General features: G+C 35.6%; 1 long non-coding RNA gene across 10 annotated transcripts in view; it reads right to left on the minus strand.

Moving 5' to 3' along the window:
* Positions 1-10035: 10035 nt before the first annotated feature.
* The window catches only part of LOC143681463 (uncharacterized), a 114741-nt gene continuing 109398 nt past the window's right edge, over positions 10036-15378 (minus strand). For all 10 annotated transcript variants that reach the window (XR_013174657.1, XR_013174664.1, XR_013174663.1 and 7 more), the window contains one exon: positions 10036-10557. This is a non-coding gene — a long non-coding RNA (uncharacterized LOC143681463). The remainder of the gene's footprint in view (positions 10558-15378) is intronic.

Here is a 15378-nt window from a genome sequence, read left to right on the forward strand (position 1 = left end):
TAGTATACAATCTATTAGAAAATATCAAATTTTTAGTAAATAACCTAAAATCAATAACCTAATTGAGAAGAATATACCTCTGACTCCATCTCTGCATTATTGACTGGATAAATCAAGCTGCTTGCACATCAAAGAAGTTTATTTATGATTTGAATTATGTGGTTTCTAAGGTCCAAACACACTCGGATACACTGAATTTCACTCCCTGGGTTTCAGATTCAAGTTTACTGTTGAATATGAGATGCTATACATAAAGTAGCATATAATTTGATTTCTGTATAATATAGAAATTATATTTTCATCCTTTTTGAAACTGTTATGTTCATTAGCTAACCATGGGAAAGAAATTTAAAATCACAGATAACAATGATGTTATCCAAATTAGATGCAACATTAAGAAATCTGTTATCTGAATTAAGTATGTTGAAACTGATAGAAAAATGTATGGAGCAAAACTTCTAGCACTTGATTAATTATGGAAATGTGACCTTTTTTTAAATCCATAGTTGATTTTACACATATATGAAGCATTTATTAATAGAAGGAGATGAACATCCTTTCTATAATTATATTCTCTCCTGACTTATTACTTGGAATTGAAAGTTCACTATTCATTCATTTGGATGAAGGAACTATTTCAAAGTCAGTTGCAAAGCAAAGTCACAACACTGCATCAACTCCTAAGACCATAGTATTTTCTAATTATTTAAAAATTGTAACTAAAAAGGCATAGATTGCTTATGGGTGATACATTTGAGACAAGTTTAAATTGCACAAAGGAAAAGTTAGAGATGGAAAACCAGGCCATAAAAATAACCAAGTAATTAATCCTCAATTGAGGCCATCTCAGAGACCATCCTCAGAGGAAAGAGAAAGATGAAACTGAAAGAGAAAAGGAAACTGAAATAGTATCAGAAGGGTTCTGAGTCAAAATAAGAGTTTGGAAATTTTAGAACTAGAAGGAATCTTAGAGAATTTTCCCGCAATACAATTAATGCGAGTCAGCACTGGGACCTGAATTTCAAGCCTTCGCCACCCAAGTCCAAAGGCCTTCTCTACTTCATGTTTCCACCTTTCCTTTATAAAAATATCTTTTCTTGAAATATTTTAACACACATGCACATGTAAAAATGCACACACCCCTTTGGAGTTGTTTTAGGTCAATACTGATGATAAAGAATAGAATTATGATTAGAAATATGTTCAAAGCATTTCTTTCTAGTATAGTATATACTCCAGCTGAAACATAATAAAAATGTGAAAATCTATTTAATTTTGTTTATTCTAAACGTTTTTATTGTCTAGTAGGAAAATCTATTTTATAACAAGAAAAATATTTTTTCTCTCCCAGAATTTCAATCTGTGTCCACAAATCCTTGTTTTCACAGCTTCTCACCTGTGGCTGTACATTACTGCTAACACCTAGGGCATGTTTAAAAATACTAAGTTTTGTCTCATTGCCAGATATTCTGGTATAATAGGTTGAGCCGTGATTGAAAACCCGTTGTATGGGTGGGCTTGGGGAAAGGACGTGTAGGTGCCTCTGTCTTTTCACCTGTACACACAGCCTTCTGCCCCCACCGTGGGCTGAATAACCTAATAAACCGTCATCTATCTGCAGATCCCAATGCTGGGGTAGATGATCCAGGGTAGATTATCCCAAGGCCTAGACTAGTGAGAAAGTGTTGGGAAACATATTTGAGCACAAATCAAGGGATATGTTGAATCTATTTATCCTCTTGTGATTCCTCTCTCAATTTATCAATTGGTTCAGAACCCATAGGAGAAAGAGTGGTGCAGTCTGTGATCACCTTCAAAACACCAAAGTCAAAGTCTAAGAAGATAGAGAAAAATCTTTGCAAAATCATTAGATAAAATGTCACGTTGCTTAATATATATTTCATGCTTCCTTAAGGTACTATATCTAAGTCAGATTCAAAATGGGACTTCAGTAAGGTAGAAAAAGATCAATCTTCATGTTATGTCAGGTTTACATATAATTTGCATTAGCAGACCTTAAAGTCATCTCCTTTGGAGAATTTAAAAATTTATGAATAGGGGAAGATCTATCTATCATCTTTCTTTATTTCTATATGTCTATCTATTTATCTGAGAGTGATATTTTATTTCTAAATTAAAAACATATAAATGCCTATTAACCTCTTTAGTCTATGCCTTTCAAAAACACTTGTTTGCCAAATGAAAGACATGAACAAGGAGTCTATATCTAGAATGAAATTGTTTCTAAATTAACCTGAGTGGGAATTTGAATATGCCTATGTATTATTTTCACAATAAATCAAAATTAATTTTTAATCATCATTTCAGAAATGTGGCTTTTAAGGTTTCTTAAAATTGACTCTATTCATATTATTTTTAAGCTTAAATCTACTTTTTAACTCATATGTCAGGTAATACCTAAGCCATACTAAAACATTTTATCAAAGATTTTCAAGTGCGTGAACAAGGCACCCTGCAAAATTTACATGGAATGTCAAAAAGGAAAATTATGTTTCTGGGAAATTAGATATTTAAATAAATTTGAATGGTTAATTAGTTGTCCATCCATATGACACAGGCATATACACGTTATGTAGTCTTTTAGGTGAATGCAATTGCAGATTTACTGTTGATTCAAGTTTGCTTACATTTGAATGAACACATAGTTATTATTCCAGAAAAATGGCAAACTAAATGCATCTATCTACCTACCTACTTATCTACCTTTCTGTCTATCCATCCACCCATCTATCTATTTAATGTGTATGTGTGTGTGTGTATGTGTGTATTCTATCTATCTATCCATCGAACCATCGAACCATCCATCTATGTGTGTCTCCTACATCCCTTGCCTATTGCATACAACCACATGGCCCTACATTGTTTGTAAATGGAGAAGAAATCATGCAAGACCTTATCTGAGGAATTTTATTTACCTTGGAAATAGCATTTATAAAAACTGCTTCTAAAAGGTATATGTTCATTGCCTCACCCCCAGAAAATGTGCCCAATTGTTACCTTTTCTAGTTGTAGTCATTGCACTGACCATTCAAGTTTTTTGCTTCATCATTCCTACATGGTAATTCTCTATAAAAGATCAACCCATTTCTCAACTGTATCTCAGACTTTACTGCTTTTTCTTTGAAGTTGCATAGAGGTATTCAAGACTGAGACTAGAAAAACTGAGTCATCTGTCTTTAATGCCTTCTCTCCTTAGACTTCAGGAAAAAACCTCTCCTCATCTGCTGCTTCCTTTTCTGTTCTATGTGATTCAATCATGGACATAGAAGTGTCATCTTCCCTGAAAGCCTAAAGCCCTCAATAAGTGCCTATATAAACTGACCCTCCCACAACCCTAGACATATCATCCCCTCTTCTCTCCAACTGTCCATATATATTGAATCTTATTTCATAAAGGATTATGTTCAACTAGATCCATAATGGTCAAGAAATGAAAAATATCTCCATGCTAAGGAAGCATTTCCCAAAGTGATAAGCCATAGAATAGAAATAGCAATGAATTCCCTGATGTAGAGATGTGGAGAGAGAGAATGGGGATGGAGGAAGTTTCCAAACAAAGCTTGGGAAGTGTACAGTTACAATGCACAATATATAGAAAGTCCTGTGTCTTTCAGTAAAGAAATGTGTTTAAACTTGTAAATTCAATGTTTCTTAAAAAAACTAGTTCATGAATTTATGTTCGTCTTTTAATACCTGTGTGTCAGTTTGAAAGGATTTATGTACCCTAGAAAAGCCAAGATCTAACCCTAATCCAATCTTGTGGATTTCTTTTTAATCCCTATTCATCAATGTAAATTGCGATCTTTTGATTACATTATCTCCATAGAGATGTGACTCACCCAATTGTGGATATTAACCTTGGATTAGATACTCATTCCAGGAGGGTCTTAATTAGTTTACTGGAATCCTCTAAAAGAGGAAACATTTTGGAGAGAGTCCCTATTTAAAGCCAGAGGAACTACAGAGCCTGTGCTCTTTTGGAGATGAAGAACGAAAACACCCCTGGGGAGCTTCATAAAACAAAAAGCCTAGAGAGAAAGTTAGCAGACGTTGCCAGGTTCGCCATGTGCCTTTCCAGTTTGGAGAGAAAAATCCTGAATGTCATTGGCCTTCTTAAACTAAGGTATGTTTCCCTGGATGCCTTAGATTGGACATTTCTATAGCCTTACTTAGTTGGGACATTTTCATGGCCTTAGAACTGCAGACTTGCAGCTTATTAAATTCTCCCTTTTAAAAGCTGTTCTGTTTCTGCCATATCACATTCCAGCAGCTAGAAAACTAGAATAACCCATTAAGCTACTTTTGAAAAGAAGTTACATATGCATTCTTGCCCCAATTAACATAAAATTGTTGCTCCTACATTGTCCATTATGCCATTTACTACATGCATGACACCTGAACTAGTCTCATACAAGACCAGTATGGAGGCTTGGCAAAAATGAGCACTCTTACATATACATCTCATCAAAGTAACTGTTTGCTAAGATAAGCTATAAGAATGAATTTTAAGTAAAGCTTGGAAGATTCAGTGATGTTGGCTGAATATGGGTTAGGACTCCCGGTTCCTCACAGAAGACAAGCTTGCTTACTGGCAGGAATATTCTACCTGTGCAGGGAGAAGTGCTGCCAGATTCTCCTCCCTAGAAGGAGATTCCCAAGTCTGTTTACTTTCAGCTATGTGAACTGGAACTCCAACATAATTACCTTACATGGTTACAAAAACTAACTTTAGCAAGCCATGTCAGCTGGATCTAACATTTCGATACTAGGTACAATTTCTAACTTTGCCTCCAGTTTTCTCTTGCTTCCTCAATGAGAAATTATCTAATAATGATTAGGAATCACACAGGCCCAGTCATACTGCAACTGTATAAACAGGACCAGCCTGTAGACCTATGTGGTCACATACTCCATTATTTCAAGGCCTTGGTGGAAGTGATCACAGTCAGCCTGGGCAGAGCCAACTGCACTGTCCACATGGAAGTGCTCTCTGCAATTTAAAGACCAGGAAATATATAATCTCCTTTACTACTGTTCTTTTTTATATTCCCTAATGAACGCCTCAATAAATTTTAACATCCTGTTTTCTTCTTCTCCTAGGCTGATGAGGAGCTACAAATAGGTCTTATGTTCAGACAACTCAGATCTATTTTGAAACCTTTAAATAAAACAAGCTAGAATATATCATTAATTTAAACACATACATATTTTGTAGCAACTATCAGAAAATTTGAATTTACTGAAGAAATCTGTTCTTTCTGAATTTATAGTGAAGTAGAATAATTAGTGTCTTTACTAATAATCCTAAAGATTATTAAATAAAATTGATGTTTTCTAATATCAATTGACATGTTAATTATATTTAGCATGTCCTAATCTTTTTGTATTTGGTAATCTATTTTGTAATAGATTGATATATAGATGTGGTGGAACATCAGAATTTGACTTTTATACTTTTCATTTTCTTGGAATGCAGTTGTTCTAGTTTGCTAGCTGCCAGAATGCAATATAACAGAAACAGAATGGCTTTTAAAAAGGGAAGTTTAATAAGTTGCTAGTTTACAGTTCTAAGCCTGAGAAAATGTCCCAATTAAAACAGGTCTATAGAAATGTCCAATCGAAGGCATCCAGGAAAAGACACCTTGGTTCAAGAAGGCTGATGAAGTTCAGGGTTTCTCTCTCACCTGGAAAGGCACATGGCAAACACGGCATCATCTGCTAACTTCTTCTCCTGGCTTCCATTTCATGAAGCTCCCTGGGAGGCATTTTCCTTCTTCATCTCCAAAGGTAGCTGACTGGTGGACTCTGCTTTCCATGGCTATGTTGTTCTGCTCTGCTCTCTCAGAATCCCTCATTCTCTAAAATGTTTCCTCTTTTATAGGATTGCAGTAAACTAATCGAGACAAACCTGAATGGGTGGAGACACATCCTCACCTAATCCAGTTTAACAACCACTCTCGATTGAGTCACATCTCCAGGAAGATGATCTAATTACAGATTCAAACATACAGCATTGAATAGGGATTATTCTGCCTTGATGAAATGGGATTTTGATTAAAATGTGGCTTTTTCTAGAGTCCATAAATGCTTTCAAACCAGCACAGCAGTGTATATGTTCCTATAAAAATGTTTAAATAGTAGTAAGTATCTGAATCCAGGCCACATATAAGCTATTATTGCATATATTAACTGAAGAATTTCACTAACAGATATTACAAAGGGCTCTTATATGCATACACATACCAAATACACACACATAGAGATACGTGTGAAGTAGACCTGCCTTCATTCTCTTTAGCATTGATTGAACTCCCACAGTTTTCAGTGGTAGCGAGAAGAACAGATATCCACTCAAGAGTTAGTTCCAGTACATGGGGGAGAGTCAGGCTTGCACTGGCATAGGGAATGCGGATTCTGCCCAAATAGTTGAGGAGCAGAGGCACCAGTGTGTGCAGCACAGGAAGCCAGGCCTGGTCAGAAATGCTTCCAGTGGGTCTAAGGAGGGAGGAATAAAATCCCTGTGGGATGGATAAGAGAGAGGTCTGAGACTACTGTCATTTTCAGAATGGAGGATGTTGACACAATGGAAGGGATACCAGGCTCTCAGAATATCAGAAACATGGACACATCAGTTGAATTTCACATGGAAACAGATGTACAAATACTCCCTTTGCTAAGCATTCTAAAGCAATGTGAATTTTTTGGAATTCCATTGGAATACTAAGAGACCACATGATCACATCTCTATTCAAAATGTCTTTTTCTTTAGTTCTATCAGGTGATTAAAAATGAAATTGGAAATGAAACCCCACGTTTCTTTCCTAGATTTACCATCTCCTTTTAACAAAATATTCTTGCCTACAATATTTCCTAATGAGTTTTTCTGCTTTATTTTTATGTTTCATCTTACTATTTTTATAATACATAATTTATTATGATTTTGTTCCTATATCAAACACTTTGTGCTGTAATGCAATCAAATTCTGTTTGATTACTTATATTAGTTTGCAAGGTGCCTGAATGTGATATACCAGAACTAGAATGGCTTTTACAAAAGGGAAATTAAATAAGTTACAGGTTTACAGTTCTAAGGCAATTAAAGATCCCAAATTAAGGCACCAACAAGGTTTCCTTAATTCAAGGAAGGTCCATGGATTAGCAACACCTTTGTTAGCTGGATAGTCACGTGGTTGGCATCTGCTTCTCCATGTTCAGGCTTGCTTAACATCTCATGGGGACATCTGCTGGGCTCCAAGCATCTCCAAACATTCATGTCTCTGTTCCCCATGTGTCCACATCTGTGTCAGCTCTGCTGTGAAATTTCTGTCAGCTCTGAGGATTCTGTCATTTCTCTAGGCTCTGTCATTTTTGGTGTTTCTCCAAAATGATTCCCCTTTTAAAGACTCTAGTAATCTAATCAAGACCCCCCAGGAATAGGTGGAGTCACGTCTCTATCTCACCAGAGTTAATAACAACAATTGGGCATACCACATCTCTGTGGCTGTAAACTAATCAAAAGATTCCAACCTACATTATTAAATCAGAATTAAAAGAGATGACTGCCTACACAAGATTGAATCAGGATTAAAACATGGTTTTTTCTGCGACACATAATACTTTTAAATCAGCACATTACTTAATATCACTGTTTGCTCAGCCATCCCATGTTCACTGGGGTTACTTACAAAAGATACTAAGACATAAGAAGCAGAAGAAAATACTAGAATATAGAGCAGTAAAAATGCTATTTGAAATTTCCTCTATGCTAGTCCCAGATATCTTTTTAAAAGGGAGTGGTAATTTTGTTAACAGAGGAGAATTATATTGCAAGTAATGCTTAAATAATAAAAATAGGACTTGTACTTAAAATGCTTTGTCCATCAGGCAAAACTACTTTAATTTGTGTCTTTGGTTTTACCTTCAAGAGCCAGTTACAAATTTAATTCTGCATGTTGTCAGCTACTTGAACCCAGCTCTTCCATGTATGAATCTATATTGTCTAAAGTATAAAATTACTGCGTTGTTAGGAGGTGGGCCTATTTTAATGGAAACTATTTCATATTTATGATTTCAAATGAATATCAATTATAGGTCCAGTAAAAACCCAAATTGATTAATATTGGTCTCTTGCCAGATTAAGAGATTTTCAAGAGCTCAAGCTACAGATGCTTGACTATAGAGAATGTTTTTATCAGTAATTTTTAGACTTTTTGGAGCAGTTAAAATTGTGGGCATTAAAATTCTGTAGCAATGTTTCGGGAATTCCATAAAGTTTAGAGTCCAGCTGACACACAGTAGGTTTAATCCTATAAATTCTAGAGAAGCTTTTTAGACCCTGAACCCCTCTAAATGTGGAGCAAGAATAATACTTCCTTAATATAGCTAATCTGACCTGAAAATCATTGCTTTAATCAAGGGTTAACATATTTTGTTAAGTCTTGCTATAATGGGGAGCAGGGAGGGAGGTAACATAACTTCTTTGGGAAGGTATTGCCCTACACAATTTCTGAAATCACAATTCCCCATCTTTCCCAAATAAACTTAAATTAGTTATTGTGATCATTCACTTGAATTCTAGCCCAGCTACCTTGTTAATAGCATGCTTGCCTGGGATTTCAAGAACATTATTTAATATATGGAGTAGGCCATTCAGGTAGACATACTCAGTTATTGATAATCAGTGAGTATCTATCATTTTTCAACCATACCTGTACTATATAACCGTGTTATATAAATGGCCAAAGATGGCTTCTCTGCCTCGGCCCCTAGGTTGCTTATTTCTTCCCAGGACAATTAGCCCCAAAGCCAACTGGCACCAAATCAAATTCTTACACATCTGATTGCTTTAAACACAGCCCAAATAAGTATATTTTTAGCCATGTAGAGCCTATTTGCTTTGCATATCCCATGAAATTGTATCCAACATCTGTTAGCCATAGATAAGAAAGACCCTAGGGCTATAAAAGATACCAAGCTACTGCTTCCCTTCCAAGCTCTGTGACTGAGAGACTCCTGATCATGCTGGATATATAAGCCCTCTCCTCCATTCTCCTCCTTCCTGGGAGTTCTCTCTTCTACTTCTGGGTGGTGGCCCTTGAGCCACTTGCTCTGGAACATCTGCGGTGAGAGACTTCCCTTCTTACAAAACCTGTCCAATTTCTGGCCCCAAATAAAGCTGGCTGTGTGTTACTGTCTCACCTTTTCCTTCCATCAGCTCCCAAATCCTCAAATTTAAAACTGGCCATCTGCATTTTCAGTGACTATCCAGTCGCCTTTTGTGGAAAAAGAGGAATTGATTACAACTGAATTATATTATGTGTCTGTCTAATTATGGAGATTTAAAAAGTTCCATCTTTTAATTCTCTTGTAAAACTAAAAGTGAGCAGACATTGTCTTCTTGTACATTAGATAACAGAACATTAAACAGAGTTGTCCCTTATCCTTTTATTCTGCTGCTTGAGACAACTTGATTTGGATATTTAACTACCCGCCACAGAGAACAGGATGTTTAGAACGAAATTTGAATCTCAAATTCTATAAGTAGGTTATGAATACATGCATAAAAAATTAAAAATAAGCATAACACCCTGAAATAAATTTGTTAGAGACTATGAAGTGGGACATCTCGGTAACTGACCCCTTTCCCAATCCTGTAGCTATAAGTTTAACCAGCTCTGTTGCTGCTGGGGTGATAAATGAGAGCCACTTGTCCCTGGGTTCATTGCAATGTGCTCAACTGCATCCTGTATTCATAGTGCATAATGTATTGCACCAAGGTTGATAAAGTGTACCTGCTTCAGAGCAAGTGACCTGGGGCAGACAAAGTGAAAGTCTCCAGCCCTGGGTGCATATTGTGGGACAGAAAGGGAAGCCTTTGAACTTTCAAAAGATACACATATGACCCTGTCTCACACAAACTTATTTGCAAATGCTGTCCACTTCTGAAACCTTTGTAAGATGTCTGCAAAGTTATACCTCTTTCTGTCATTAAAAATAGCAAGCACTTCCCTGATACATACCCTATGTGGGTTGGCTTCTTCCTTTATTCTTTAAATTCTTTAAAAACAGACCACACTTGATTTACCTAGGTCATCTGCATCTGGTCTCACCTTCATCTAAATTTAAACCTCTTATTTATACTACTAGAATACTTTAATCGTTACTATTAAGGTCTTTCATTATTTCAATTGATCCATCCAATCACACCTAGGAGTCGAACAAAATAGGTATTTCTATTCCCATTTCACATTGGGAGAATTCTACCACAGATAGAAATTATCTGAAATCTCAATGCAGGCAAAATACAGATCTGGAATATAAAAGAAGGCTGCAGGATTCAAGTCAGGCACACTTTAACTATATCCCATGGCTTGTACTGAGTTACATAATACACCCTCCACACCTAATCCATAATGTTGTTATAAAGATCCCAGGCAGTGAAAGTGGGTGTTTGCATAAGACCATTCAAGACTCCTTAGTTTGTAGAAGCTCCTCTGTCCTCTTCTCTAGCTCCTGACAAGTAGTCTTGTGATAAAACTGAAAAATAGAAAAAAAAATTTTCATTATTTTTTACTTTTATTATTTAAAAAATATCTAAGTTAAAAAATGATAGTGAACTTAAATCTCATCTAAATAAACATGGATTTGACATGGGGGAAGAAGGAAGAGAGAAAAATACATGTAATTGGAGAAGGTAGGCAAAGAGATAATTATATCATAAGTTTAATATGAGTTTGAGACTTGGTATATTTAAAGGTAAAATTGAATAAGGGAAGGATAAAAATGTACCAAAAAATAAACTCACCAGGGAAAACCTTGGTTTGTAAAGAATCAATTAATGTGCATTCATCTAATAATGGTGAATCAATAGCAATAACCCTGGCTGCAGAATTTTGTAGATTAAAGACTGAGACAAAAGAATTCTTTTCTTTCAAAGAGCTTCCTGAATAAATATTTTCCAATAAAAGAGGTTTGACTGTTTCATTTTCTATGGATTTTCTTTTTAAAAGTACTCTTTCACAAGCTAAATTAAAATAATAAATACAAAATGAGCTTATGTTACTAATGATGTTGTCTTCTTTACATATGGCAATCTCCACTCCATCTGCACATAGCCTTTCAGCAACCGGAGAATGGAATCTCTGTGTTTAGTGTCCATAGTCAGTTCGCTCAGTGCCTGGCACTTAACGTTTTTTTAGTAGCTTCAATAAATGAGTAAAGACAGCTAGGTTTAAAAGTTAATTGAATTTCTTACATTGTTAGCTAAAACTAAAGGTCTAAGAAGACTCAACATTAAACACTCATAAATCAATAATAAGGTCTAGAAATAATAAGGTCTAGATGAGAAGTTGGATTATGTCTCCAACTCCTCATCTGTACATTGATGAAAAAGAAGCCATATCATATTGTCTAAAAAGCAGAAAAATATTGATATAGCTTATTTTCCACAATCAGTTTTTGAAGGGTAAACCTTCATTATGACCATATTTAAAAAAAAGTATTAACATCACAAGGCTCAGTTTATCTTTAGCAGGCTACTGGAGAATAATTTTAACTAACATAAATTCAGGACTTCATATGTGGGAGCCACAATTCTAACTACTTCACATAAATGTCCTCAGTCTTTACAATGATTCTATCATGTGGTCATTATTAATACCCTCACTTATGGAGTGCCAGTCGACCCAGATGGTGGCGTAAAATGCTTCAGGACTCCATTCTCCCACAGAATCTTTGAATAGCTAGCAAAACTTGGCAGAGCTATATCAAAGATAAAGTGATGCATTTAAAATTTTTGTTAAGCTTTATTTGACCAACAAAATATTCATAAATTGGGCAGCACCAAACAGAAAGTGGTCAGGAGCTCTGCTGAGGGATTGGAAAGGGATAATAAAGCAAATGCAGAAGCAAGTGAGGAAATGTTCTGGGAGGCTGACATCAAGCATCCTTCTTACATATGGGGGATTAGGTAGCAGATATACATGGATTAGTATGACATGCTTTTCTATTTTGATATGCTATCAAAATGGGATTAAACTGGTTTCTTACCAGGTGTTTCTTGTCTACAATTTTATAACATGTTTACATTGTTCCATTTTCTCAGAAAGCCCCTAAAGGTCAATTGTTTTTGTCTTCTGGAAAATCTTTTCTTGGAAAGGGGTCCATCCTGGCAAGAACCCATGCAGGTGGCATTTTATTTTACTTAGCCATCTTCCTCAAAACTCTGGAAAACTGTTAAAGGGTTGCAGTAATTGGGTGAGTGCAAAATCAAGAAAATATAACTTAAAATTGATTGGAGAAACTTGTGGCATGGCACAGTTGCTGGCTTCTCTCTCATCTTCTCCCTGGCACACTATAGAGTCAACCTGCATTCCTATTGAGGATACCTGGCCAAGTTCTGGAGGAAGCAGAATAACTCCTATGGACATACTGGGGTGCCATATGCTGCTACCAGGTGGTAGAATGTAGGACTGAAACAGGACACTCAACTCAGGCTCATCCTCCCAGAACTTTCCCTGTAGACAGAAAGACCTTGCAGAGAGCAAGGCAGGGTAAGAAAAAGTGAAGTCAAGGTGGCCTGGGGAAAAGGATTGTCTGCTTTAAGACATACAATAGAGCACCCAGAAGAGGAAAAAATTATATTACATAGGGACTAGAAGAGGCATTTGAAACCCCTATAACTGGAGAATGAGTAAGAACAGGAGCATATGCTCAGGACCAGACACATGCTCAGAAAAGATGGAGACAACCACACTTTTGCTTCATGCTGATCTTCTTGATAATATGGCTTAACTCTGAAGAAGAACACTAGACAATGCAGAACCAATTTGCGAAGACTAAAAGCTAATTTTTGCAATTGTTTGTTTGTTTCCATTAGCTCTTGGCACTCAAGGAAATCCCTGTCATGTCACTAGCTGGACACACATTTAAGGAATAAACAGTGTAGAGATTAAATCTCATAGTTAACATGTTAAAATATTAAAATTGACAGTGTGCAGTAAAAGATTATGAGACAAACAAATAAATAGGAAATGATGGCCCATCCAAAGGAACAAGATAAAACTTCAGAAGCCATCAACAAAAAAGACCAGAAAAAAACTTCTAAAAATTAATTTAATATGCTATAAAAGATAAAGGAAAACAGAGAGAAAGAACTGAAGGATATCAGGAAAGCAATGAATGAAAATTATGAGACTCTTAATAAAAAGACATTTTAAAACAGAACCAAATAAGTACTGGAGTTGAAAACCACAATACTTAAAATATAAAATTCCTTAGAAGGCTTCAACAGCAGCTTAGAGCAGATGGAAGAAAGAATCAGTGAATGTGAAGATAAGACTATTGAAATCATACAGTATGAGAAACAAAGAGTATAAAAAATGAAGAAAAGGGAACATAACCAAAGAGACTCTGGAACACTGTCAGGTGTACCAATGTCTGCATTATGAGATACCCAAGAGGAGAAACAACTAATGCCTGAAAATTCCCCTATTTTAATGAAAACATGAAATACACCTCATGGTGAGGTGATTAATCTCACTGAATGATATGCATGGAGTGATTAAAATGAGAAAGTTGATGTTGTATATACATTCCTACAACTTAAAAAAGAAAAGAGAGCAGCTAAAGAGAGAATGACAATTAAATGCAATACATAATCCTGGATAAGATCTAATAACGGAGGTGAAAAATCTCAAAGGAAAGAAGGGTAGAGAAAAAAAGAAGTAGGTAGGCAAACAAATAATATTAAAATATCTAAACAAAGTTTTACTAAATACTTGCCAAGGATAAGGCTTTGTGTAAGGCATGGGAAAGAAGGAGAGAGGAAAAATACCTGAAGATGCTAATTTAAGTAGCACACATAATTATATCTTTTTATAAAATTACTTTTATAACATTGCAAGGTTACAGACTAAGAAGTTTATTTGAGCTATAGTGTAACTTAAACATGCCAAAACACAAGTTATAATGCTTAAAATACAGTAGTTTATAAAACACACACGCATACATTCTTAAGATTATTAAAATACATACATGAGAGGGAGCACGGAAACCCAATTCATAAAGACAAAAATCACAAAGGCTCCACATTATTCCTTAGGCATACCTCCTACACCTTAAGTGGATTCTTACTTCTCAAATTATAATACTCTCCTAGGAATATTAACTAATTAATTCATTTTGTTTTCCCTCAAGCCCTTTTGGGAGTAGAAATTATATTGAATAAAATGTGATATAATATCAGAGATAAGTCACCAACATGTACACCTCCAGCTTAACCCTCATATATGTCACTACCAAATATACAGCTAAATTATATGCCTACCCTACAAATACCAATATGAGTTCCACCATTTGCTGTATTTTGATTTCTCCAAATTAGAAGAGTAAAAACTTTCAGTTGAATTCACTAACTCTCATTTAAAATTGATTTCTAAATTAAATCAAACCTCACAAACATTAGGGCAGTTTTCACTTTGAGACCTTTCTCCAAAACCAGAATGAGAAAGGCATTAAAATTCTCTGTCTTATTACTGCACCTTTAGCCACATCTCCATAACTATATGTACAATATGGAGCCATTAGCTGATCCTAACCGTAAAGTAATCTTATCTTTAAACTTCAAGTTTGAGGAACAAATAAGTTTCTTTATCATTTGCATCAGTTTGAGTCAGATTTTCTGATATTTAAAGTCAAACATATCCTAATTGATGCACAGGTTCTGCCAAAAGGAGTAATCATAATGTCCAAAAGCACGTTGGGCAGGCTAGACAGGAAGAGGTAAAGCACTTGGAACTATAAACTGCCTCTAGGTGGTAAGAGTCGACTATATCTGATGGGTTGAAGTCCAGCTCAGTAGGAAGAATACAGACAACAGATGGCAATCCAAGAAAACATTTGGCCTCCTGACTGTCCAACACAATGTTACGAAGGTGCCACCACTACAGGCAGTACTCTGAAACTCAGCGGGGCAAATGTCAAATCTGCCATCATTTCCTGTGTCCCACTGCAGAGCCAGTGTTTAGTAAGAGACATCAGTACCTAGAAGGGGAAGCAAATAAGAGCACATAAAACTCCAACCCTAGATGGACATTATAGTATTAGTTAGATGACAAAGATAAGATGGATAATTGCAGATAATAAAAAGATAGCACAGATAATAAGAAAGAGTTGGAGTACTATTAGAAATAGATGTAGGGTTTAGACCTGGCTTGATTGAAGAGGAAAAATATATTAACCTGGGAACAGAGCCAGAATTAGTGTAGTAGGAAAATTGATTTGCTCCTGAGTTATCTGATGGCTTGAACATTTTAAAACCTTCTTGAGTAAACTTAGATTTGTCCCTAGGAACATGAC

Source organism: Tamandua tetradactyla, chromosome 4 (assembly GCF_023851605.1).
Source record: "Tamandua tetradactyla isolate mTamTet1 chromosome 4, mTamTet1.pri, whole genome shotgun sequence".
Lineage (NCBI taxonomy): Eukaryota > Metazoa > Chordata > Mammalia > Pilosa > Myrmecophagidae > Tamandua > Tamandua tetradactyla.